The sequence below is a fragment of the Zonotrichia leucophrys genome, chromosome 1 (assembly GCF_028769735.1).
Source record: "Zonotrichia leucophrys gambelii isolate GWCS_2022_RI chromosome 1, RI_Zleu_2.0, whole genome shotgun sequence".
NCBI lineage: Eukaryota > Metazoa > Chordata > Aves > Passeriformes > Passerellidae > Zonotrichia > Zonotrichia leucophrys.
Window position 1 is genome coordinate 114,021,646 of NC_088169.1, and position 25,473 is coordinate 114,047,118.

Sequence of the window (25,473 nt, forward strand, 5' to 3'; positions counted from 1 at the left end):
ATAATCTGGTCAAAGATATTAAAGGTAAAATTATGATTGCTGGATCTTTTATGACAGTTAAACACAAAATAGAATATCTATTTGAGATTTTTTTTTCAAAGCATGAGAGAGTGAAATATTATGATTGAATTGGTAGGAAGATTATCTTGAAAACAGAACAGTTCAATAATTACAGTAAAGAATAAGGAATCCAGAATTTGTTTTTGGTTTGTCCTCATGAATTCATTATACCTTCAAGTACACAAGATTTAGCTAGTGTTGTCCTCTCATAGATATGGGATTTAGTTTGTGTTTGTTTTATGTTTTTGGTTTGGTTTTGTTTGGTTGGTTTTGGTGGGTTTTTTAATGAATATCTGTGACTTTAGGCCTTTTTAAACTTTTTTTCTGCTAGGAGAAAAAAATTGATATTTTTCATGGGAACGAATGTAGGAAAGAAGAAATACATTGTGGTCATTTAGCTCTTCTGATTTTATCTGTTGAGTAATTTAAAAAAATCTGACAGTGATTATGGATGAGTTTAGGAAAAAAAAAGTGTATTTATTTAAACTTCTCTATACATCTCAAAATATTCAACAGTGCTCATGAAGATAAAACCGCCAACACTGCTGATTCAAGGCTCTGCTATTTTATATAAACATTCAAATGGTTATTTGCTAATCTGTATCTGACTCCTTTTGATGGCTGATCTCCATTTATGCACCTCTCCTTAGAGGGAAGAGCAGGATGGGAAAATTCCACTTTTGGAGGGAGTGAAGCCCAGATCAGTCACTGATCTGGAGGGTTTTTAGGAAGAGACCTTGTGGGCTGTGTTCAAACTCTGGTTTTCTGATAAGATTTTAAACCTATTCCTCTCCCAATTGCCAGTGCACAGCTACCCCAGCATTTACTGCTTTCACTGGCAAGGCAAAGCAAGTGAGATTTATAATAATTTACCCACAAGTGACCCAAAGCAGTCAGCTCTGAAGTGCAATAAATAAAGAAATCAAACCCTCTGCTTCCAGCTGAGGGTGGGTTAAAGAACTCTTGTTTTGTCCCCAGGAAGGGTGATCTTAGGAGACGTAATTGACCTTTCTGATTCCATTATTACATATGTGATTCCATTATTAGATATCTGGTCAACCCTCAGTCTGATAAGTGAGCTCCAGACAGATATGATTATTATACTACAGAAATGTGCTAAAAAGAGAATCTTTCAGTTGGAATACAAGGGTGCTGTACTGATCCAAGAATTCATTCTTGCTTGCCCATAAAATCCTACAAAAATGTCAGATGTAAAGCCTGATATGGGAGTTTGAAACTATTGCAGGTGTATTCACCTGCTGAGGGAGCCCTGGGTTTGCACATTCATTGGGTTGTAGAGGATTTTTTTTCCATATTCATACAACTTTTTGCTTTGGGTGAAGAAGAATAGCCAGGTTGGGATTGACAAATAGTAAGAAATATTTCCCATTTCTTGTCTGTAACAGGGATCCTCTTTGGTAGAGCTCTGCTGTTTCTGCAGGGCTCTGTTTAATGTTGTTGACTTGCAGCCACGTTATTGGCAATAAACAAATTACATTCCAAAGCCAGGATTTACTAGAAGATACTTTATAGGTATTAACAGCAGCACTGTCAGGAAGGATGATCTGGAAAAGAAAATTGTCTTTCTCCAGCTTCATTGGTGGCAGTTTGTGAGGACTGAGCTGTTTAGTGCGAGGAGACAAAGCAGGATGCAGAAATTGAGCTGTCATTTCCCATTACTGCAATGGGAGAGATGACCTGAGTCCCTGTACAAAAATAATTTTGTTTCACTCTTACCCTTGGCAAGGTTGATGACTGAAAGCCAGGCTTGATTTTTAGGTGAGGAGTCAATACAATGCCGGGACATGTGCTCTGGAATTAAATGCACAATACAAATGAGGCTGAAAGGGAGACAAGGAAGGAGAAAACCAGAAACTTTGTCACCCACTTTTGTCTCCCACTTACATTGCTGCTTTCTTCTCTCTCTGAACTTTAAGTAGGTATTGTTGTAAATACAAAACCAACAACAATAGTAAGAAGAAAAACTCCATCCAAAACTCAAACCAACTCCAAACCCTCTCAAAACAAAATAAAAATGACCCTTCCCTCCCCACAATGTGCCGAAGACTTTGGTGCTGCAGCTGTGCCAGGTTCTCAGGTGAAGGAAAACAAATCCAGTGATTCATAACAGTGTGGATGGCCCTTTGATTATTGCTTTTGGAAATGAAAAAGATGGCCTGACTTTTCTCCAGCTGCTGCTAGATATTGAGCTGTCAGCCTCCCAGGGTTCATTCAGCACACGTTTTCAGTGAGGCACAGAATGTCACAGCTCAGTGATGGTCAATCCTCAATGCCACGAGTGCTTGGACCAAGTAACACCAAGTAACACAGCAAATGAGGAGGGTCTCAAGCTGACCTTCCTTACATTGATTGTATATATATATAAATATATATTTAGGGTTTTTTTTAAATTTTTGGTTTTTTATTGCCTCCTGTGGAGACACTTCTCATTAATATGGTGAGCTCAGAATCCAATCAGACATTTCCGTTTAGAGGATAATGATAGCATTTTGGCAACTTTTTTTTGCCTTTTTTTTTTTTTGGTGGTGGTGGGCCTGTTTTTTAATAAAACCACAAAATTAATACTTCTACATTCCTTAATCCTTTTTAGGTTTAATTCAGCCTTCAAAGGTAAATCTACTTTATTGGAGGTGATTATGATACAAATTCTGTAGGTCAGCGTTTGTCCTTTCTTGCTTATGCCTTGTAGAAAATTTAGGGCAAAGATTCACACAGCAGCTCTCTCTGAAACCAATTTTACTGATTAAATCCATGTACTTGCTCAGATTTTTAACTCTCATGACTCTGAGAGTTAAATGTATGGCAGAATACTCTTCTGATTATACCAAATATTAGTCCCAAATACCCTGGCAGGAAAGCAACTTTTTAGAGGTTTCTGTTTTAAAGAGTTCATTCCTGATTCTGATTTGTGCATGGGTATTGATCCCTATAAATCTAGGGGAAAAGTGATCCAGCAGTGAATTCTGTGGGCACAGAGCCTGGGAAGAGTCTGATTTAGGATAACATTTGATCATTTGAATTTGGAAGCAAAAGGTGGAGCAAAACACAGCAGCTCCTCATGAGGGAGGAAGCTGTGGGAGTCAAAACTTATCTGTTCACATTTTCTGTGGAAAAACACTTCAGAGATAAACAGGGCCAATTTTTATGGCTGCCTGCATGGAATTTTATCTTGATCTTTCCAGCCCTCTGCATGCCCTGTATTGGGAGTTCCACACAATCCTCAATTTTCTTTCACCATGCCAATGCTGCCAGGGAATAGCAGATGTATTACTCCTGCCCTGTGCAGGTCTTAAAACAATTCTCCCCTCCCTGTTTGAATCCTCACTTGTCTTGTTTCATTCCATAAAAGCTTTTACTTAACAGCAGAAAAGGGGTCTGCAATCTCTCCTCTCTCTAGCATATATATATATATAGGTATTGAGGGTTTTTTTCCTGTTAATTTCTATAACAAATCTGTTCTTTGCATATCAGCTTGTGAATTGATAGCATCCATGTCTTTGAAAACAAAATCAAGGAGATGTTAATTTATACTAAATATTCTACCTAATCCTGCAGACAGGGTGTTTTCTTTTTCTGTCATTAGAAAGCGTCTTCAGAATGAGCCAAACAATTATTATCTAAATACTTTCCTCATTTAATCATATTCCTTGTGAGGGGGGTGAGGTTTTTGGTTTTTTTGTGTGTTTTATTTTTTTTAATGTTTTCTGGTTTTTTTTTTTCACTTTTATTCCACTCAACCATTTCTTTAACTTCTGTGAGCAATAAATTGAGTTATGAGCACTGTAGCCTTCAGCTAGAATGTGAATGATGCTATCAGATTGGACTGAACTGCTGATTTCATTGTCTAGATAAATGTTTGGCTGGCATTGGGACCTAATAGGAGGAATAGTACACAAAATGCTGTCTGCTTAGTCCCTGTAAATGCATTTGCTTCTGCTAAGACAAAAAGGTCACAAAATTGCTGCAACTTTATTATTTAAATAGAAGGTAGCCACTACTTTTGTAATTGAGGCCATAAAAAGCAGATATGTTTAAAATCCAGGGGATTTTCAGATTGTTGACTGAAATATCTGTGATTATCTATGTGATAATGTATTGATGGTGAAGTGGCTTGATTAATTTAACAAGAATATATAAAATATAGCTTCTGGATTACTTTTTTTTTCTTGGTGGTAGCTTTTGTTTGGTTGGTTTTCGTTTTTTGGTTTTTTTTGGAAATGATTGATTGCTAGATATTTATAGCAGTAACCTCTGTGAAGTCTGGGGGGAAAAAATTGATGGTCTGCTCATGCACATCCACAGCTTTTGTTAAACTCTACAGTGACTTCAAGGGAGTTTACTGTACAACTTAGCATTGATTCAGCATTATTGGAAGTTTTCCACAGATTGTGAAGGAGCCAGGATTTCACACACAAAGTTTCAAAAAAGTTACAAAGCACTCAAACTTTGTCCTTTGGCAAAGAGATCTCTCTTCAATGACAAAAATCTTCATTAACACAGAATAAAGGTATCAACTTCCTCCTTCCAGATCTTCCAGAACTTCAGCTGGAGGAAATTCAATGGCCTGACCAGCCTGCAGCCTTAGCCTCCAGCTGAATACAGTTTATTAAATGGATTGTGTGAGGTACATCTGCATTGCATGAATGAGAGATTAGTGGGTCCAAGGGTTAATCATGTAAAGGTTGTTTTTTGGGGTGACCACGCTGTCTGGTGATGGAGACTTTTTGGGGTGTGATCAAAAGTTTTGTGAGTACCCTGAGAGCACATTTTACTGCAGCATTCTGTTGGGAGGTAATTATCAGCTTACATTAAAAATGTTTACATTTGTATCAGTTTACATTTAAAAAGCTGTGCTTATTGGGAATTAGGGATACTGATAAATTGGGTGTGGAAAAGGCTGTGCCTTCCACAGCAACAAACTTACAATGACTTCTGCCATTATTTTGGTTGAGGAAAAACCTACACAGAACTTTTTTATAGCCAATGTCTCTAACAGTGATTATTTATCCTCAGTTTGTGTGTGTAACTTGGGAGGAACTGGATGAGTGAGAGGCACAGTTGTGCTTCTAGAATAACTCAAAAACCTGGCTGAGAGAGCAGTTATGGATTAAGAGTGCAAGATTTGTGTGAGACTGTGGTTTTTGTGTCTTTGAAATTTAGTATTAGGTACCTTGTAATAGTACCACAACTACTAACTTGCACAGGGAAGGTCAGTTAACTTCTGAATTTTTTATTTCTTCCTGCTTGCTTTCCTGGAACTTTTAGCTGAGTCTGCCATCAGACTGAATATGTGGGCCAGACTCTTGCGTCAGATCACAGTTGGTGTTATAGTTCTTTTTAATATATATATGTATCTATATATGTGAGAGGCAGCTTGGAAATTGGACAGTTTCTCTTAATAAAGCTGTTCCTCCCAAAATCATTTGGAATAAATCTAGAAAGCTGATGGTTGCTGAAAGCTTAAGAAAAGGTTAGAGCAAGGAAATCCTTTTATGTGTACAATCTTTAGATTTTCTCCTCTGTTAAGGGGTATTGTAAAGAAAAAAAAAAATCAACTTTGCGCAGCCAATATATTCTTGTTTCTGTTGAGATATTGAGAAAGATCCTTTCTCAGCTCTGAAGTGAGCAGGATAATTTGTTTCTTTCTATAACTGTTCCTATTTATTCATTTCCTGCCTCTGTCTAACCAAAAAGGATCTCTGATTGTGATTGTGTGACCCTTAGGTGTAAGAAAGCCAGATTATCAGAAGACTCCAAATAGCAAAAATAAACAATCCCCAAGCCCCAGAATTAAGGCTTTCCTTTTCAAGTAGGGTTCTAGCACTGGCTATTGCTCACATCACCTTACCTGGAGCACTGCAAGTCCCTCACCTGCAGGCTGTGCCTGGAGCCCCAGTGGAAGGAAGGAAATTCCAGCAATTCCAGCTGCTCCTGAGGGAAGGAAATCACCCTCCAGCCCCTGACAGCTCAGAGGTGTTGGCCAACAGCCCCCAAAAAAGTGGTACAAGCAAATTTTTATGTACCAAAGGTATGCTGTTAGCAGCCTCTTGTTTAGAAGATATTCTGTCTTTTGGTTAACCCAGAATTCATCTCTATAATTTTAAGCATCATTTACAAACTCTGGTATCCATGTAAAACTCTTATTTCCCTTTAAAGCTGGCAAATCATATCAGCTTTCTGAAATGGGTTTTGAAGCCATCCCAAACTCTACTGTGCATTATCAAATCCATTTTAATTAAAGCTCAGTTTCAGTTGATAGCCTCAAGCCTTAAGCTCCATAACTCAATTCTTCTCTCAACCATGTTGAACAGACTCCTGCTGAATTTTGAGCTTAATATAAATCTGTACAGAGATTTTTCTGCAGCTGATCAGAGGGTGTTTCTTTGCAGTACTACTTACCTGGTACAATTTAAAAGTGGAAGGAATCTCATGCTCTTATATGACTGAAACAACTTTGCTAAAAAAAGTAATTTACTCTGATATCCATAATGATTTGTGGCCCCATCAATATTGCACGTTTTCATAGAGGGAAACCACAAAATCCTCTGGCAGGGAAGAGTCTTTTTTGTCAGTAAGTAGTGGAATAACCTTTTCCAGAAACACAAAAGAAGAGATATTTGGGGCAAGCCAGCCCAGATTTACCAAGGACTTGTCTTGCCTGAGCAACCCAATTTCCTCTCTAATGAGATGAGTGTTGTTTTGAAGAGGGGAGAACAATGGGTGTTGTTTCTCTTGCCTTTGGCAGGGTTTCCCACATTTGGTGAGACATGGACTTGACAAGAGGATGGGAAAGTGGGTGGAAAATGTCTGGCCACTTCAGAGGTTGTGATCAGGGGCACAAAGTGGTGGCTGACCACTGGTGTCAGCTCCCAGAGGTGGATACCGATGCCAATTCCATGTGAAGTCTCCATCACAGAATATTCACTGTATGGATTCATGGTGGGACATAAGTTTGGAGTGCTGGAGAGGACAGGCTGATATTCAGAGGAGAAAAGGGATGGACTGCAGGATGTCAGCACAGGGAAATGTCAGGTCCAGCCCCTTGGTTGGGGTCACCTGCAGGGCAGCATCATCTGGGCAGGGATTGGAGAGCAGGACACACAGGGGGTCTGGGCGTAATGGGTTTGTGTCTTCAGAATTCTGATTCCACTGTTAACCTTTCTAAACTCAACCATAATAATAATATCAAACTCCAGCCTCTCTCGAAATAAGCACATGGTCAGGATGGCAGCTGGTGAAATAACCGTGCATCAGTTCTTCAGCTTGTGGGATGGAAGAGGTTATATGTTGGAAATGAATGTACCTGCACAGGCTGTTTCTGCTGAGATTGCTCACACACCAGTTACTGTGCTGATTCACTCTGTGGCGTTATTTTCAGAATGCCAGAACTATGGGTAAAAAAAAATTGGGTTTTCTTCTGCAAGTAGAAGAAATTATAAACTGATGGGAGCTCTTATGTTGTTTTTTATAGAATACATTTAGGGACTAATTCTGCCCAGCAACTAAAGAGTCTCTCAAAAGTGCACTTCTGTCTTTTAGCAGTTTAAGAATGGTAAAATTCAATATGTGCTGGTTAATCCTTTTTAAATTCTCTTAGTAGTTGTGAGCTGTTATTTCATTAGGTAAAAAAATACCTTAAACTTGAATTTATGTAAGGTATTTGCCCCTGTCATAAACATGTGAATTCTCTCAATATTTTTAATATTTGTGTTGTTTATTGTTAAACTACTCTTTTTCAATTAAGAGTTATTTTATTTAGAACATATGGAAATAGTTTTAAGGAAAGCAGGTGAAATTTTGACATATCCCATTCACATTTAGAAATGTTTTGCCAATCCAGCTGATTACCAAGGTTTGAAAGAGGATCCTGGCCAGGCTGATCCCTGGTAGTGCTTTCCTAATGTCAGTGGAGCTGCAGGAGGAAGGGCACGTGGCATTGTGAATCTTTGAGGGATGTTTATAAAAGTTTCTTTAGTTTTCCCTGTAAGTTGAAAACAGAAGATTTGTCTCCATTTCCTTTCAATTAATTGTTTTAAGGCCAAAAGTTTGAATAATTTTCACAGAGTCATCTGAATTATAGAAGAAGCAAATAAGTCCATAGGTTTGCCAAGTATGATTTATTTTCATATTTGTGGAGCTTAATGGTTTTTGTAAATTTCAATTTGTGTTAGATAATTTATATCAGCTTCAATTTACATCAAATTTGCAAGTACATGGGTGTCTCTTTATGGTTAAGGGAATTAATAATCTGAAATTACCAGCCACCCATATTAATCAAATGCCTTATTACAAGTAGAATGACTCTTATTATCATACATAGGAGATAAAAGAAATGCTAATTGCCTTGGTTTGGAGCAATTATTCAGGAGTTATCTAGACAATGACAGTGTAGGCACTATTATAGCTTCTTTATCTTTCAAGTAATGATGTTCACAGAAGCTGCCCTGCTTGTCGAAGGTGGGGTAACTCCAGTTAGTTGTGTGGTATAAATATTTTGCTAATTTTAGAAACATCTATCTCTAGCTGGGTGTATTTGCATGCACACAAATTATCCACATAATATAGGGAACTATGAGTTTCTGTAACCTACAACCCCACATTTTTCTCTAATATCTTGAACCATTAATACAAAATGTTTATAGTTAGATTGTATATCAAAACATAATTAATATGCTTTTTTCTGTCTTCACCTTTATTTTTGTGTGACAGGAGACTTTTCTCCAATATTTCTCCTTTTCCATTAGCAATGGTCTACTACTGAAAAATAACAAATTATAGCTTAAATTAGCCCATTGCATGTTTACTCCTCTACATTAATGTTGTCTATCCCCCACACACTGTGATCACTACTTGCTTGATTTAGTTGCTTTCAGACAACAAGGCCTGGTTCTTGCATAGCTCTAAAACCAGAATAACCCAATTTTCCATAAAGGATCCTGGTGATGCATTAAGGTGACCATTTTCTATGTTAAAACCAGCTAATAATGGAGCAATTTGCTGTGGTTTGCTGCATCAGGTGGATAAGTCAGAGTGAAAGTTATTTCAGTGTTTGTAGTTACAAAATGTGTGGATGGCTGAATTATGTGTGCAGAGCACTGGCACAGCATGCTTTTGAGGAATCCAAAATGCAATAGAGTTGGTCTCTTTTTAGTTAACCATTTTTTCACAAAAAAACCCTGGAAAGTTTTCTTTTGTTTCATCTAATTTTTTTCCCTTAAAGATAAGGGGGAAAGAAAGGCAACACATGAATTAGTCAATTTATGCAATTTATTTCTTCCAATACAAATTGAACGTTTTTTCAAAAATACAGCTAACAATTTTGGTTAGAACGGACAATAATTGTGATTGCAAGTGGCTGTGTGAAGAACAACCATGTTTTATTCTGCAATTTCATGTCTTCAAAAAGGCATTTTAATAATTGTTCTGATATTTTAATCTAATTTTTCCTAACATAAAACAATGTTTTCACATAGGCTGATGAATCTGTGTATTGAATTGTTAATTTTAATACCCAGTAGTTTGAAAGCTTCTGATATTTGAATATGGACTTTTGTCCTTACTTCTGCCAAGTCCATTGAAGAATGAACCAGTTGAGAAATCCTGAAACAGTAGCATCACTCTCTTTTCTAACATTAACCAGAACTCTCAGCTCAAGATGGCAAAAGAAAATATTGATGTCTGTTCTATTCACTTGTTTTAGAAATACTTTGGTTTAGTAATTCTTTCAGCCCAAAATTCGAAGTTTCTAATTGTCTGAATTGCAGGTTCTGATAATGTAATCATGTAAGAAATTCAGATTTTGGAACATTTCTTCCTCCTCTTCCACCTCTTTCAGCATTTGATGCAAAGCTCTTGTATTTTGGAGCTCAGTCCATGGTTCACTCAGTCCTTCATTCTATGTCTAGCACTCCTTTAAAGCTCCTGTCTCATTTCAGCCAATTTTTTTCTTGCTATGAGTGATCTTGTAAAGTTTTCATGTCTTTCAAAACACACCTTTCATTTTCAGCCTGGAAGGGATGAATTATTTCTCCTGTGTGCCCATGAAATTGCTGTTGCTATTGCTGAGAGACCTGAGGACTCTTTTTCTGCCAGCAGAGCTGGGAAAGGTTTGGAGCCCAATATGGCCTTGAACCCTTTGGGGCATCCCAGATTAGGGCTAACCCAGAAAATCCAGTGAAACCCAAGAATAAGAAATTTTTGCTTTCCTGTAGTGAATGTAACTTGGTAAAGGCTGAAGATTTACACAAACTTGATGACAAAATGAGCTGGGGCAGTTTTCAATGCATGCACTCTTAGCCTGAGTGGTGGTACGTGCTCATGGACAATTGAAGCTGAAATGATGTATAGCTGCTTGCTGAATTTTGTAAGAGTGTGGAAACTGATGGATTCAAATCACAGAATAGTCCCCAAACCCCTCAGCTGTCTCTGCTGCCCTTCATTTGCAATCTCTCCCCTTCAGTTTCCTGCACTTGAAGGGGATAGATTGCAAATGATTTCCATACTTTGAATTTCCTTGCACCTTTATAAATCAAATATCCAGAGCTGCTTTTTGCTTCCTCACAGGCCAGAGAGAATATCTTCCCCAGACTCTATGAATGATTTTTTCAAACTCAAAAACAAGCCTTCAAATCTTTGATTTTCTGTTCCTAGCCTACTAAAACAGCTGTTGATTTGATTTAGAAAGGAATTTTTGTTAGTGGAACCAATACCAATAAAAACCTTGATGGGAAGAGGGAGGGGGAAAGCTTGAATTGGTTGGTGTGCAGGAGCTGTGCCCTACTAGCAGTGATGCATTAGCCACTAATGCCTGGTGATAGACCCAGAATGCCAAAATGTCACCCCTGCTTGAGGGGTGCCTGCACTGGCCATGCCCCACCTGGCAAAAGGGATTTGGTGTTTAATCTAAAGCTCTGCCCCAGCAACAGAAAAAGAGTGCTTAGTGCTGCGTTAGTGAGAGAGCACCGAGCATCCAGCTCAATAAAATAGATTTTTTTTCCCCTACTTTACAAATAAGATGAGAAAGTAGATAATGTGTCGTTTGCAGCTTTTGAGATGTGAATAGAAAAATCTGACCCAGCAAATGTTGGCTCTACATTTTCCTTGTTAAACGAAATGGAAGAGACTGAGAACCTTTGATTATTTTAAGAATTCTCCCAAAAGTGTTGATGGTGAAAATTATTCCAAGTTTTTCTGAAGTTTTAAAGCTCTTTTCCTCTGACAAGCAAAGGTATTTGCAGTCATTCTTCTGATGCAAGAGGAAGGAATGATTTCTTAGTGCAGGTTAATGAGGAAAGAATGAAGGATTTCAGAGTTGAAACCTTCAGTTTGTTGTGAGAAGAAAGCTGATGAAAACTGAGCTGTCCCTTAAGTGAGAGTGATTTTTGCAGTTGTATTTTGACTACTATTGTACCACTGCAGGTTGCACCTCCAATACTATCAAAGCACAAACTAACTTATTTTGGTGTCACATTCACACATACATAATATATATGGAAAGACAGATTACATTAGAAAATATCTATCCCATCATGCAAGAACATGTGAAAATTCCAACCCTACCAAAGATTCAGCACTATTGTATAAAACTAGTTTTGGACAATTTGATAATGGATTATAACTTTTTTCCAAATACTGCATAAATTACATGCAGCCCTTAATTTTATGGTATTTTTGTAAGTTTAGAAGAGGGTAAGCATTTAAGAAATGGTAGTAAATATGGGTATAACCTCATAGGATGATTTGTTTATAAGCAAAAGGGGTATTCCACTTTGGAAAGCATTCACATTTATGTGCTCCATGGTGGCTAACTTGGATCAAAGACCTTTTCTGTGGAGAGTTTCTCCCTCCTCAGCCAGGGTTCATAATCACAGAAAATTAACATCAGATTCTGTGAAGTCCTCTTGGAGATGAAAAGTAAAAAACTTCACCTTCAGGGAAACACAAAATATTCAAGTTTTCACACCTTTTATAAACTCCTTTGTGTCACACAAATATATTTGTCTGTTTGTTCAGAAAGCCTTTCTTTCTCCAGGCAGTGTCTTGTGGATTTGTGCAGGTTTTGTGATGTGATAACAGAAGTTGAAGCAGCGCAGAATAAAAAGTATGACCAAATATAGGGGCAGATATTTTACACAGGCCTTGTTTTCTTATTTTTTAATTCTTTTGTCTGCCAGCCTTATACTTAAGCAGGACATGTTTTTTGGGAGCATGAGTGGGATTTAGATTTCTAATCCTATATATGAGTCTGTCCTAATTCTATTTACATTTTCATTGCCTTCTGTAATTTTTTTCCTTCTTTTGTGCAGACACACACATGCATATGTATCTTTTTTTGCATCTCATTATTTTCTTGACATAAATTTTAGTATTATAAGAAGCTTAGAAAATATCTTTTGCTAAAATGTCGCTACTTTAACATTCCAAATACATAGACAGGTAAAGATTTGCAGAAGTCAGAAGTAGGTAGAGATGGGGACCTGACCGTTTTCTGCAGGACATAATCCTGTGGTCAGTGTGGCCTTAGCCCAGGCCCCTCCGGCAACCATGATTTGGAAACCAGGAGTAAAAGGCTTTAATTGATTTTTATAACCATTGTTCTTTCATTTGGCAACTGCAGCCATTGATTAGGAACACAATGCAACTGAGATTCAACAAAGGAAACAAAGAGGAGGTGCCAAAATGAAATATTCTGAACATTAGAAAAGGCACATTTGCACCTTTTAGGATAATCACTTGCTTTATTAGATTTTTTTCTTCCTGGAGTCCCAAGTTCCTGATAGCTGTGGGGAACTCAGTGAGCTCATGGAACTCCTTACTACGTTTTTCTCTCATTTCTTAGAAATTGTGCTTTTATCCACCAAATGTTACATGTTTTCTCTCTTGCACTCCATTATCTGTGTTTACAAGCAGATGTTGCGGTTCAGAATAGCCTGAGGTGTAATTTCCTTGCAAAAAACCCACCTGTGTTGTCCTTTAAAGTTTGGTAAATGGTGCTGCACAAAGCTATTGCCGGTTTTCCTGCCTGAATTAACATCTTGGAACTGTAAAGCAAAAACATAAATATCACACCAATGGGACACATAATATTCATAAAATTATTACTGGCATACTGAGATTCCTCACAGGCTCATCCTCTGAGTGCTCTCTTGCTTGTTGTTTGGGGTGAAGTTGATGTATTGCTGGATCAGTAAGTTGTGCTTTCCAAAACATGTTGCTAAGCACATCAATGTTCCTATACCTGGTTACAATATTTTTTTTCTCACTGTATATTTATTGCCAGCTTTTTAAATTTATGTATAGCAGATTTTTGACAAAACCTCTTCACAGTTTCTTTCATGTGTTCATTTCTATTTTTATTTTCCTGTAATGCTGCAGAAATGGTATCTGGAGGAGGTGCCTGGGGTGTATTCATGTAATCTTTTCTTTTTATTTCTTACTATTCTTCCACTTTTTGAATCTTTCTACCTGTTATTTCAGTGAATAGCCAGTAAAAACCCTACCCCAATCTCAAGAAGAAAATGCTACATAAATATTTAAAATATTCTTGTATTGAGCAGTAAAAATGAAATCAAAGTTGAATGGAAAAGAAGGAAAGCAGAGCTTAGGCTGTTTTAATCTTTTGAGGTGGAAGTGTCGCTTTCAAAATGAAATATTCTCAGGTTTTAGCTCTAGAAATAATTATTTAAAGAAAACAAAAAAGCTTAGCTATTTTTGAAGAACACTTTAAGTGAGCAGTAAAGGAAAGCTTAGGAATATGATTGTCTGGACTGGGAAAATGGGGTGGTTGTGTTCCATGCTGTCACATAAATATTTTTGGAGAAGTGGGTTCTGCAGGGTTCTGATTTCTTGATAAAAAGTGGGGAGGCAGGCTGTTTTGGGAGACCTTTGAGTGTGCTTGCCCGCAGTGGAGAACCCCACATTCATGGTAGACATGGAACTCTGCCAAGATGTAACTTATCTCTCTGTCCAAGGGAGAATTTGGGCCCTGCTCAGCTCAACACCTCCTTGTGCCTCACAGCTGGCCCCAAGTGCAGTGATGCCTTGTGAAGGCTGACCTAGAACAGAGGCTGGACAGGGTTAAAGAATAAAGCAGGGGTTTATTAGGAGCCTCAATAGATCCACCTTGGGTAGCACAAGAGCCCAGCCAGGGCAGCACCCAAGATGAACCAAAATGGCCCCAAAATGCATGACTGCTCACGGGGTCTCTTACTTTGATCAGTTCTGCTCTATTTGCACATTTAAGTTAATTGTCCAATTCCCGCTTTAGCCCATGAAGTCCCATCCTGCTTTTTATTTCTCTTCATTTCATGTTGTTTATGCTCTTGGGCCTGAGATTTGGGTCATTTGTCCTTGGTGCCCAGCTAGAGAAGGAATTGTTTTGTCTCCCTGCTCTGTGCAGGGAGATCACCATCCCTTAATATGAAGCTCAGTTACACACTAAAGCAGCACAGAATCTGAAAAATAGAAAAGATAAACTTGAGGCATCATTTCCCCTCTTTAGTCTTAACAAGGCCTTTACATTATTGAGACTCTGTTCTAAGTATTTATTAGTAATAAGCTGCCTTTGAGCCTTATGGCCTGGCCAAAACCCCTCCCCATTCCCTTTCTGCAGCTTTGTGAATCAGTATCCACAGAGTATCCCCACCCCTGGGACCTTGGAGATAATCTGTCCCATGTTGTGAGGAGAGGAAGAGAAATTTGGGCTTTGTTTTGGGGTCCCCCATCAGCCTTGTGTTCTGCCCTGCCACTATGACCTCTGTACAAAGGAATGAAGGGGCTGGCTGGCCTTGGGCAGACCCAAAACACACCCAAAAGCTCTCAGGGAGAAGATGCTTGGCCACAGTCTGGGACAGATTGAGTCCCTGTGTTTGCTGCAGCCACCACGAATTCCTCACAGCATTGTGTCCTCTGCAGGTTCACCCCCTAAGGCCTCTTGGCTCAGACAGATGGCAAAAAAAGAATTTTCTGGCTGATTGCTTCTTAATTTCCTCTCCATTATTGCCTCTCCCATTATGCAACCGCCTGTAGATCCAAGCATGCAGAGCCAGGCCTGTTCCATTCCTCAGGACACACTTTGCTTTGCTCCTTGAGGGGATCATCAGAGATCATCCAACCCAAGCCATCTTTGAAAACAAACAGTGAGACATCACCCACCTCATGTTTCCCTCTCTTTGTTCAAGGGAGGAGATGGAGCATAAATCATAAAATGTCTCTCTTTAACCCTTTGCAGTTATTTCTGAGTATCACTGAAAGTGGTGGTGGTGGTGGGCCTGCTCAGTCCTGTGAGATGTTTTTGTGGAGGAGTTAGTTACACATCTTACACCATCTGGAAAGAGAAATCAGCTGGGTTTAGATGCAGTGGAGTCAGAATGAGACTCTACTCTGAATGTGGAGTCAGGATTAACGCTACTGGCATTGATGGCATCAAGAATGAAGATTCATTACTCAGATCCTTTGCAGTTTGATCTGTAGACTTCTCAACACTTAAATGCTCCTATGACCCCCAAATTCATAAAGTGTTCACAGTCAAAATTGTCTTTGTGAAATGATTCCATCTGTGGTTGGGAAGACTCCAGGCAAGCAAGCAGTACAGCCACACATTTAAAAGTTGTTCTGATTCATGATTTGTGCATTCTTGAGCTATTTCAGATGTCTCTTTTTAAATCTTTTTCATTGTGTGGAGTGAAACTGTGCACAGCATACTAATTGTGTGGTGCATGACATGGTGTGAGGGAAGCCAGGGCTCTGTTCCCTGTGGTGCTCTTGTCACCTTGAACAAGGAACTTCTCCTTGTGTCCCTCCACACAATTTTCCCTTGAAAACTGGACCTGAAAGTTGTCTGGAGCTTTGCTGCTGCTGTAATTAGGAGTGATTTTCAAGGTTCTGGTGCACCAGCTCAACAAATAATGTTTTACTCTATGGGGGCTTCTTTGTTCTCCAGTCTAAGTTCTGAAAAAAATTTATTTGGTGGCCAATTTGTTCAGGGCACCAGCTTTGGTTTTGGCAATGCTATAACAGAGAGGATATGGTGTGTTTCCAACTATAGAGTTAACTAGGGTTATAAAAATTGATTTTTTTCCACAGCTGGAAGATTTTTTTTTCCTATGGTCAGGCACAAATTTTTCCCACTTACAGGATAAATTACTATTGTAAATATGTTGTAATTGGATTAAATCATGTTAACGCTTTTCGGTGCTCTTTTGGATAGGGCAGTAGAGTAGGAATGCATAAATTGAAACATTTATTCTAACAATACAGAAGTGCTTTCTTCCTTCTTGAAATCTTACATATTTAAGGCAAAATATTGCAAACATCCTCTTGCACAAAACATTTATACCAGGACTGTCAAAATATATATAAAAAAAGAAATCTGTTCCACCAAAACCACTCTATCCTTACAAAAATTTTGGGGTTGAGGAGTCACTTTTTCAGAGAAATAAATACCCTGAGGTAGGGTTTTCTATTGTGGTTTATGCTCAAGTTGCCCACAGCCTACCATGGAACATGTGAACTTCAATTTTCCTTTTGAGCAATAAGAATGTGTGAGCAGGTCCAGTCAAAATGAGATTCCATGAAAGGGGGATTACATTTTCAGCAGTGAGACTTGCACCAGAAACTGTCTCCAAAGATCATGGTTTTTTCACAGTTTGCAAAACTTGAAGTCTTCAAGAAGCAGTCTGAAGACAAATAAACAGCCAGAAATGTAAATATCAGGATAGAAGGGCAGAACCACAACTGATCCAGATCTATTTAAACTTGATTGATTTTTTTTTTTTTTTTCCCAGCCTGAGGATGTGGACCACTATCTTTAACATCCATTAGTGGTGTATTTAAACAAAACTAAATAAAAGCTTGTAAACATGATTGTAGTTCCTACAATTTCAGACCCCTCAGCATTTTTTTATTTTTATGCCTTTGATGCACCTCTGTTTTATTAATGCCCTTCCTGTGGTATTGTAATCCACTTCAGGGTACTGCTGAAGGGGAAGGAGCTGCCTTTTGAAAGCATTACAAAAAACCTGAACAGATTTAAGGTTTCACAATGCTGCCTGAAACTACAAACACCATTTCTGCTGCAAAGCTCAAAGTTTCAGATTTCTCAGCTGTATTATGATTGTTTTAAACACTTAAATTTTTAAACTTAACACTTAGATTTTTAACACTTAATTTGCTGACAGCAAAGGTTAAAAAGACTTTTCTCTTTGGATCAGCTTAAGAGTTGAAGGACACTTTTTGTGCTGTTTCCCAGAACATGTCACACTGCCACAGTCAACAAATTGGTCTGAATGGTAGCACTTTATTTTCCATTATAGTTGAACCACAGTTTTGAAACTTATCCATGAATTTAGCTATCAAATCCATACTCAGGCACACAAATAAGGTTGACCTGACATTCAGGACAGGAAGAGATGACTGGAGGCCAGATGTGGTTTACATATACTGCACAATTTATGAGTTTTGATTAGCTTTGTGATCTATTTTAATCAATCAGTACTTAGAGTATTTGGGGTTAGTCGTAAACTGTAAAGTTGAACCAGTGAGTTACAATTATTCCAAGTCAGTCTCAGAGGAGGATATCAGGAAAAAGAGTCTGGATGCAACCTATGAAAAAGCTGAATTTTCTAAATTCTAGGAAGAGACACTGCAGACTGAAAAATCTGCAGAAGAGAAAAGAAGCTGCTGGATACAAGTTTGTTAGCTTAAGGAATGGCAAAAGTGAAAAGGGAGCAGAATGAATGTTGGTTATGGACACATTAAAAAACAATATAAGAGAATTATTTGATAGCTGGAGGGATAATTTAGGTGTAAACCATCCAAGATGAAGGAATTATGTGCAGAAAACTGTTGACTGGAAAAGGAACCAGGCACAGTACAAAGAAACCCAAACTGCTAAAATAAGTTTTCTCAAAATATAAGGGATAGGACTGGCAAAAAATTTGAGGCAGATCGCTAAAAGATGATTTTATTTCATTCCTGCTATATCCATGCATTTTTTGTGCTGTGTATAGCAATGACAAGTTTTTTGCAATCTCTGCAGTCCTTGAATCAGTTTGTGTCAAGTATTATGTGCTTCCAAACAGGAGAGCTGTAAACCCAGGCTGCCAGCAGAGCTGCTTGTTTGAGGAAAAAATACCTTTAAATAACAGGTTGGATTTGGGGCCTAGCAGAGCTTCTGAAGCTCCTCACAGATGGGTTTTGAGGTACAGTTTCCAAATCCCACAAAAGCTGAAGGTTTATGTCCATTGTGAGCCTGGAGAATGTAGCCAGTGCTGCAGGATCTTAGGGAGAGGGAGCTTGAGGATGAGCTTCAGCACCACAATGTGCATTCAGCTGTAGAACCCTTCAGAAAGTTCTAGAAAACAGCTCAGATATGAGTATGAGGGCCAGAAGAGTTCATTTCTCTGTAACATTTGGCTTTTGTTTTTATTTTTTTAATGGCTTACTAATAAATGATTTTTTAAATTTGCCATGTCACAAGTTAATCAGATATTTTCAAATGACTGTTGGTAAAATCTTCCCACAGTTTTGAGATAGTTTGTGTAAAATAATGGAAATGCTTTAAATATTTTTTAAAGATTTCTTTTTTAAAGGAATCTGATACCTGGCAGAGGCTGTGCACTGTGGAAGAGCACAAAGCTGAGACATGTGGCCGGCTCAGCAAAGGTCCATGAGTTGTCCTGGTTTCTTCAGACTCATATATTTCAGACTATAATTTAGTGGCAGATTTGCCTTCCCCATTGCAGAAATACTTTTCTTTGCATGAACTTTTATGTAATTAATGTGAAGCTTGATAATTCTAATTTGTGAAATCTAAAATCAAGTATGTATTTTACTTATGTGCTATTATGCTTTTGTACCAAGAATGTGTTTAGATTTGGGAAATTTTATACAAAAATTATGTAAAAGCATTGAGTACATATTAATGTATGATAGAAAACTAAAATTATAAACGTGATATTGCCATTTATTGAAGATTCCTCATGGGCTTTTCCATTCTCCTCTTTTCTACTTTTTCTCTGGGTGGGAATTCTCTATAAGCACGTCTCTACTCAGAGAAGTTGACAGTGATGGCAAAATAAATTCCCTGAATGGATTCCTACTTGAATTCTGATGCATTAATAACTTTATTTTGCAGTAGTTATCTTGAAACTACTTTGCTTTGCTTGTGAGAATTTTCCCACAGGGGTGAAAAATTCTGATGTAGTTGGAGCAATTGTGGAAGAGCATCTCCTTTGCAGATAATGTGCACGAAGTACCTGTTTTGTAGCAGCTGCTGTGGGAGACAGCAGCGGCCAGGACAGGGAGTTTCAAGGCAGAAGCTTTTGGAAGAAGAACACCAAATAATTTCTGTGCTTGGGTTTGCTTTGTACGGTGAGGAACAAAACATTGGCAGCGTTTACCACCAGAACTGTTATAGACTGGAAATCTTGCACCAGTATTAAAAAACCCCTCAAATTTTTCCTTTCTAAAGTTTTTTTTTTTTTAATTGTCTAGCTGCCTATCTTGTTGCAATACCTTTTCTTCTCATTAATATAAAATTTACAATATCCTGACCTGCAGCAGCTATTACTTTTAACCCTAAATATCTTGATTTTTCAGTGCATGTTCATTTCTCACTTTTCATGGCAAAATCACAGCAGGTAAAGCCTAAATGGAAAACAGACTCCAAAATACCATGGGGGAATATTCTACTTAATTCTGGATAAGCTTTAATTTCCAACTTCTTTTTTAGTAGTTTGGCTTCTTTTTGCATACGTAACATTTTGTTTATAAAGTTATTTAATGACTTGTCTTCTGCCAAACTCTTGTAGGAGGTTCTTCATTCATCCATTACTCATTATTCAGTCAAATTATAAGCATACTTTTAATGAAATTTCATTCATATTCTGGAATTATAAAATCAGGATTTCTTAAGCAAAGTGGTGCTTTCCTAGGGGAAAAAATAAAAGGCATCTTTTCCTGATTATTTGTGTTCCAAAAAAAGTCTTATAAAGAAAGACGTCATCAAAACTTCAATCTGGACAACTTCTCATGGCCAAACTGGTGAAATCCTGGTTGTCCACTCAGTCCTTGAGGGAAGCCTGGAGACTGATGAGGGTTTGTAGACTCCCAGGTCTGGAATTTGCTGAGCTGAGCAGGTTTTTCTCTGCTGCCTTGCATTGTCTGAAGCTTTTTATTCAATATAAAGCAGAGCCTGGCTGAAGCACTGCTGGGGTGAATTTCCCAGTAAATGATTTCCCAGGGCTCAGGGCATGTGACAATCAGGCCTGTGCTTTATAATTGTTTCTCACTAATTAGCTAGCTCACACACTGTTGTTTTCAGCTCTCAATTTGTCTCTCCCTTTTGTGATAATTTGTCCAATTTGCCATTTTTCTTCCTGTTCCCCCAGAACAGAAAGGAAAGCAGGCTGTTCACAACCAAAATGCTGTGTGAAACAGGGGCTGCCTGGGGTGGCTCTCAGGATCTTTGTCTGCAGAGCACATCCTGGACTGAGGGGTGCTGCTGCCTCCTTATTAATGCTGCTCTAATTAGGCCGATCAGTTTTAATTAGCATGCTGTCATGTAACAATCTCATAAAATACTTGGTGTAAGAAAATTGATCTGGCTCTAATGCTAATTAGTTTGCAGGGCTCCCTACCTTATAAATGGGAATTGATTGCTTCCCTTCAACCCCTCCTTCTTTCCTACTCAATAATTCTCCCATAAACTCTGTATTCTCTTTTTTCCCCCCCTCATGTGACTTTTTTGTGTTGTCCCTGTGTCTCTCTCAATTAATTCTGACCATAACCCCATCTCTAGTGTAACCTGAAAAGAGAGCTTTATCACTTGTCAGAGAGAGCCTTCCTCAGTTAAATTTTTTCTTTCCTCTCAGGAATTTGCCAGATCAGAGGCCTGAAATCCTCAGGACTGTTTCAGAACCAAAGCTGACAGGGTTAGGCCCAGGTCAACCCACTCGTAAATCAAAGGCAGTGCAGAGCTAAGGCTGCACCTTGAATGGAAGATTTTTAAAGGCAGCAGCATTAACATTACAAAAGAAGTATTTTATTGGGTCTCACATGGGATTTGTTTGCTGCTAGTAAACTGCAGAAGAGTGAAACAACAAGGTTAATAAATAGCAGAGTGAGCAACAAGATAAATCAACTACTCCTCGGTGCTCTTAAGAGCTCCTTGAAATTGGGATTAATTTGGTTAATTGTGAACATAGTGATGCCTAGAAAAGTCTGAAAATTCTGGAAGTGTAAATTTAAAATGTTGTTCTGATTCAGTTCAGGTTTTTAACAGAAAGGAAATTAAGAGGTTTGATGTTTTTAATGGAAAGGAAATTAAAAGGCAGAGACAGAAGCAACTGCTGAAATTTGGTTCGCTTTTGTTCTTCCTTCCAAACTCGCCTTCTATGAGTATAAATTATTTGGGATATTTATAAGAAAAAAACCAAACTTAAACCACAAAGAAATAAGAAAAACTAACAAAAAACTCTGAAGTTTTAAATGAAAATTTTAATTTTCTTTTGCCTTTATATTTTTGTTGACACATTGGCTGAATTAGATTTTTTGGCATGTTGGCTAAAACGGGTATGGGATTAGGTGCATATGTAGATATTATAAGTACCAATGGATCTGGAATTGATGTATTGGTTTTTCTGAATGGCTGTTGATGCTTTGGTGTCTCCAGGCACTGTGGGAATGGTCTTTGGGACTGAACAGTGATATTTGACTATTACACAGCAGGTACATGCACAGGAGTGCAGGGAAAATGTCTTTGCAGTGTCCCAGGCTTGTATTCATCATCCCTTCCTTGTGTTTAATAAAAGTGGGGCTGTCTGGCAGTCAGTGTTTGCAAAGCCAAATCTCTTAAGCCTGGCTGTACCTGCACTTCTCTGTATCTGTCTCCAGAGCACCTTTTCAGTGCATTACACATGCACACATCACAATCCATCTCTTTTCCTGGCCAGCTCAATATTTGCCACTGCTGTTGCAGTACAACTGATGGGAAGGAAGCAGGAGAAGGATCTCTGGTTATTGAGTGATCAGTCATTGTCCATTTTTGCTCATAGTGACATTTGTCATGTTCAAAGGTGACGTTTTCCTCCTACTTCTTGATGAAATAGAAATCTACAGGCTGCTATAATTTGATGAATGTATCGGTGTCAAAGAAATACTCAGAGACATTATGTAGGATGTCAAATTATATTTTTATGCAATTTATTAATTTTGGGAATAGATGCTTTCTTAGTCTTGAGCTAATTCTCTTTTCATTAGAATATACATTTTTTCCTCTTTAACTTGTGGCTACCTCTAAGAAATGTTGCTTATGCTTTAAGCTCTTTGAAAGTAATGTCAAATGTCACTATGTATGCAGAAATGTTTCCTAACTTCCTGGAACATTTACATTTATTTAAAAAGAAGGAATTCTAGTTTATTTTACTGGAGATACTTATAAAATTTTACCTCACTGACAGCTGAAAAAAAAGCAGCCATTTGAACTAAGTGAAAATAAATTTTTATACTTTGTAGTAAATTGGGCCCTGACATTATTTCTTTGTTAATTCCTATCTGATTAGCATCATGCTTCTTTCCTTTTTCCAGCAACATTGTTGAAACGGCAATTAGGATTATGTTTTGCTAATGTGGTATGTCCAAACCGGTTTTTTACTTTGCTTACATCAATATCTTGATTTCCCTTCCATCAGGACACGTCTTAGTTTCCTGCAAGATTTGAGGTGTTGGTGATCAATTCCCTGCACATTCTTCCAATCCCTCTAAGGGAGATGCTGAAAATATTTTGGTTTACATCAGCCTGCTAATGAAGCAATGACTCTGAGGATGAGAAATAGTTGTAAAAGGGAAAGGCCAGGATGAGAATCTCCTTATTCAGTTCAATTTACAAATAGTCTCCCACACCTGGTTTGTCCTGCAGGAAAATTTAACTTCTCTAACCACAGGCTGGCTGAAATCTCTGAGCAATGGAAAATTTGCCAGAACAGGCACATAAATGAAACTTCTCAGCAATTACCCTCAGCTTCTAATATTAAACTCGTGTGTATTTTGACATTGATGAAGTCTTGGTGCCTTTAATAGACCTTTTAATATAGGTGAAACCTATAAACTCTTGAAAAAATGTTAAACCTTTGAATATAGGTAGAATTAAAGTAATCTCACTGCTTCTTGCAGATCTCAGACCATGGCTTCAGAGAATTATTGATGCCAATGGTCTTTTATCTAGAGGAGATAAATTCATGCATTTTCCCACCCTGAACCCTTTTGCTCAGGGTGTTGCTTTATTCTCTCCAACACCTGCCACGTTTCATCCCAAAGCTGTCCCAGCATTGTGAGGAATAGCTAAGAGAGGTCAGGCTTTGCCAAGTGCTGCTAAACACAACCCTTCTATCTGTGTGAAAAAACCCAGGATTAAATTCAGGCACCACTCTGAGGGAACTGACAGGAAATTTTGATTTTGACCGCAGGATATCATTAAAAATATTTTCCCTGCTGTGCCATATGAGGCTTAATTAAATATTTGTTCAAACAGCCTGAGTTTCCCCAAATGAAAGGATGTAGCACGAATATATTAATATAATTTGGATACCTGAGCCTCTGAAATCTTCCAGTTATCAGGAGGAAAAGAAGAGTTGGCCTTGTAAGGCATTTTTGGGGGCCTGTCCTGGGGTCACAGGTGTCACTGGAACATGCCAGGATTACACAGGGATTGCCATAAATTTGGTGGTCTTTGCTGCTGTTCCTTATTTCTCTCTTGGGGTGAAGCCAGAATTTAGAATTTCAGAATTCTGGTATGGAAATCTGTGTCATGGGGGCATCTCCCTCCACAGAGAGGAGGATTTCTCTTCTCCCAATGTCCTTGATTTTCCAGCTCCCCATGATTTTCCAGAAGGGTTTTTTTGTGTTAACCTGCACTGTCACTAACAAAGGAGTTTCCCCAGATACTCTGGGCTACCCATAAGTTCTATGTAGTGTAGGATCTAAATCATGAATTTATGTCACCTCTCATTCAAAAAGAGCAAAGACAGAAAGCATTGGAAGAAGAAGAGGATAGCCTACAGATATATTAAAATATACATGTGTTCACACACTTTTAAAAAATAAAAGTGGACCAGGAGGAGGCAGGAATTTTATATATATGTATATATATTTTTAATAGAAAAAAACTGTCCTGCTGTTCTGAATTTTAAGGTGCTCAGAGTTTGAGGCTTTTGGTTGATGATTCAACATTTTAATTTACATAAGAGTGTGATTTTTCACAATTATTTTATTTGAAAACCTGTCATAGCAAAACAAGTTAATATCTCCATTGAATTAATGTACCCTTTTGGTTGTTTGTTTTTTTTTTTCTAAAATATTTTATTCACCATTTTAATGCAAGGAATGAGATCATGATAAAGTGAAATGGAGATTTTATTGATCCTAAAGCATGTTTGCTTATGACAGGGCAGAAGAAGGAAAAAAGAAGAAGGAAACAACTTGGGCTAATGTTCAACAACAATGCTGATGCTGCTACAGAGGTGTGGTGAGTGACTCTTTGAATATTTATCTCAGATTGAGGAGGATGCTGAATTTTCCTAGATTGAAAATAACCTGTGAGTGTCTGAGGGTCCCTTTAGCTTCAGAGTGACTGTTTATAGTGTTTGTTGTACGTACTCTCCAAAATTTATCTGATCTTTTTATCTAATTTACACAGCAAAAATTCTACTGCCAGCTGCCAAAAAATGAGTGCAATGTCATTGAGGGGTCACATTTAGGGTTATGATAGAGTTGGGGACTGTGGCTTTAGCAAAGCATAGAGGGGTTTGTACAGAACCTTCAACAGCAGAACAGCTGAGAAAATTCATTTCCTGCCTTTGTGATGTCTGGCTGGGCCACTGCTTATGTCAGAATCCTATCAGTCAATAAGATATTCATAATTTTTGAGATTAAACAGAACAGTCCCACATTTGGGGATTCAGATTGGACCTTGGATACACTAAATGCTGATGGGGAAAGGACAGAGGCTCTTCCAGGCCTGGAGCTCGTGCCCTGCCCAGGCCTGAATCCATCAGCAGGGACACTGAATGGGCCCAAGAAAGGCACACAAATGTCAATTTTACAAAAGTAAGAGGAAACAAAAGCGAAATGGTTCGAAACCAGCATTTGAACAAATGGGAACAGACTGACTATTTCATTTTGGAGAAAAGTCTGTGGCTGTTTCCCCAGCTGCAGGGAGAAGCTGAGTGCCTCAAAGCAGAGGAGAGCAGCTTAAAAAATGTACAGAAGAAAGGGGGAAATGGGTTTGAATTGCTGCTTTGGAAAGAGCCAAACATTTCTGTTGTTGCTGCAATGGGGAGAGCAGGGAGCAGGCACATTGCTCTGCCCTGCTGCTGCTGCTTTTATTTCAGCTCT

At 38.2% G+C, this 25,473-nt stretch overlaps 1 long non-coding RNA gene across 2 annotated transcripts in view; it reads left to right on the forward strand.

The window, feature by feature from the left end:
- Positions 1 to 25,473, forward strand: part of LOC135443567 (uncharacterized) — a 91,620-nt gene that overhangs the window by 40,752 nt on the left and 25,395 nt on the right. For both annotated transcript variants that reach the window (XR_010439068.1, XR_010439067.1), the window contains one exon: positions 24,526 to 24,604. This is a non-coding gene — a long non-coding RNA (uncharacterized LOC135443567). The remainder of the gene's footprint in view (positions 1 to 24,525; positions 24,605 to 25,473) is intronic.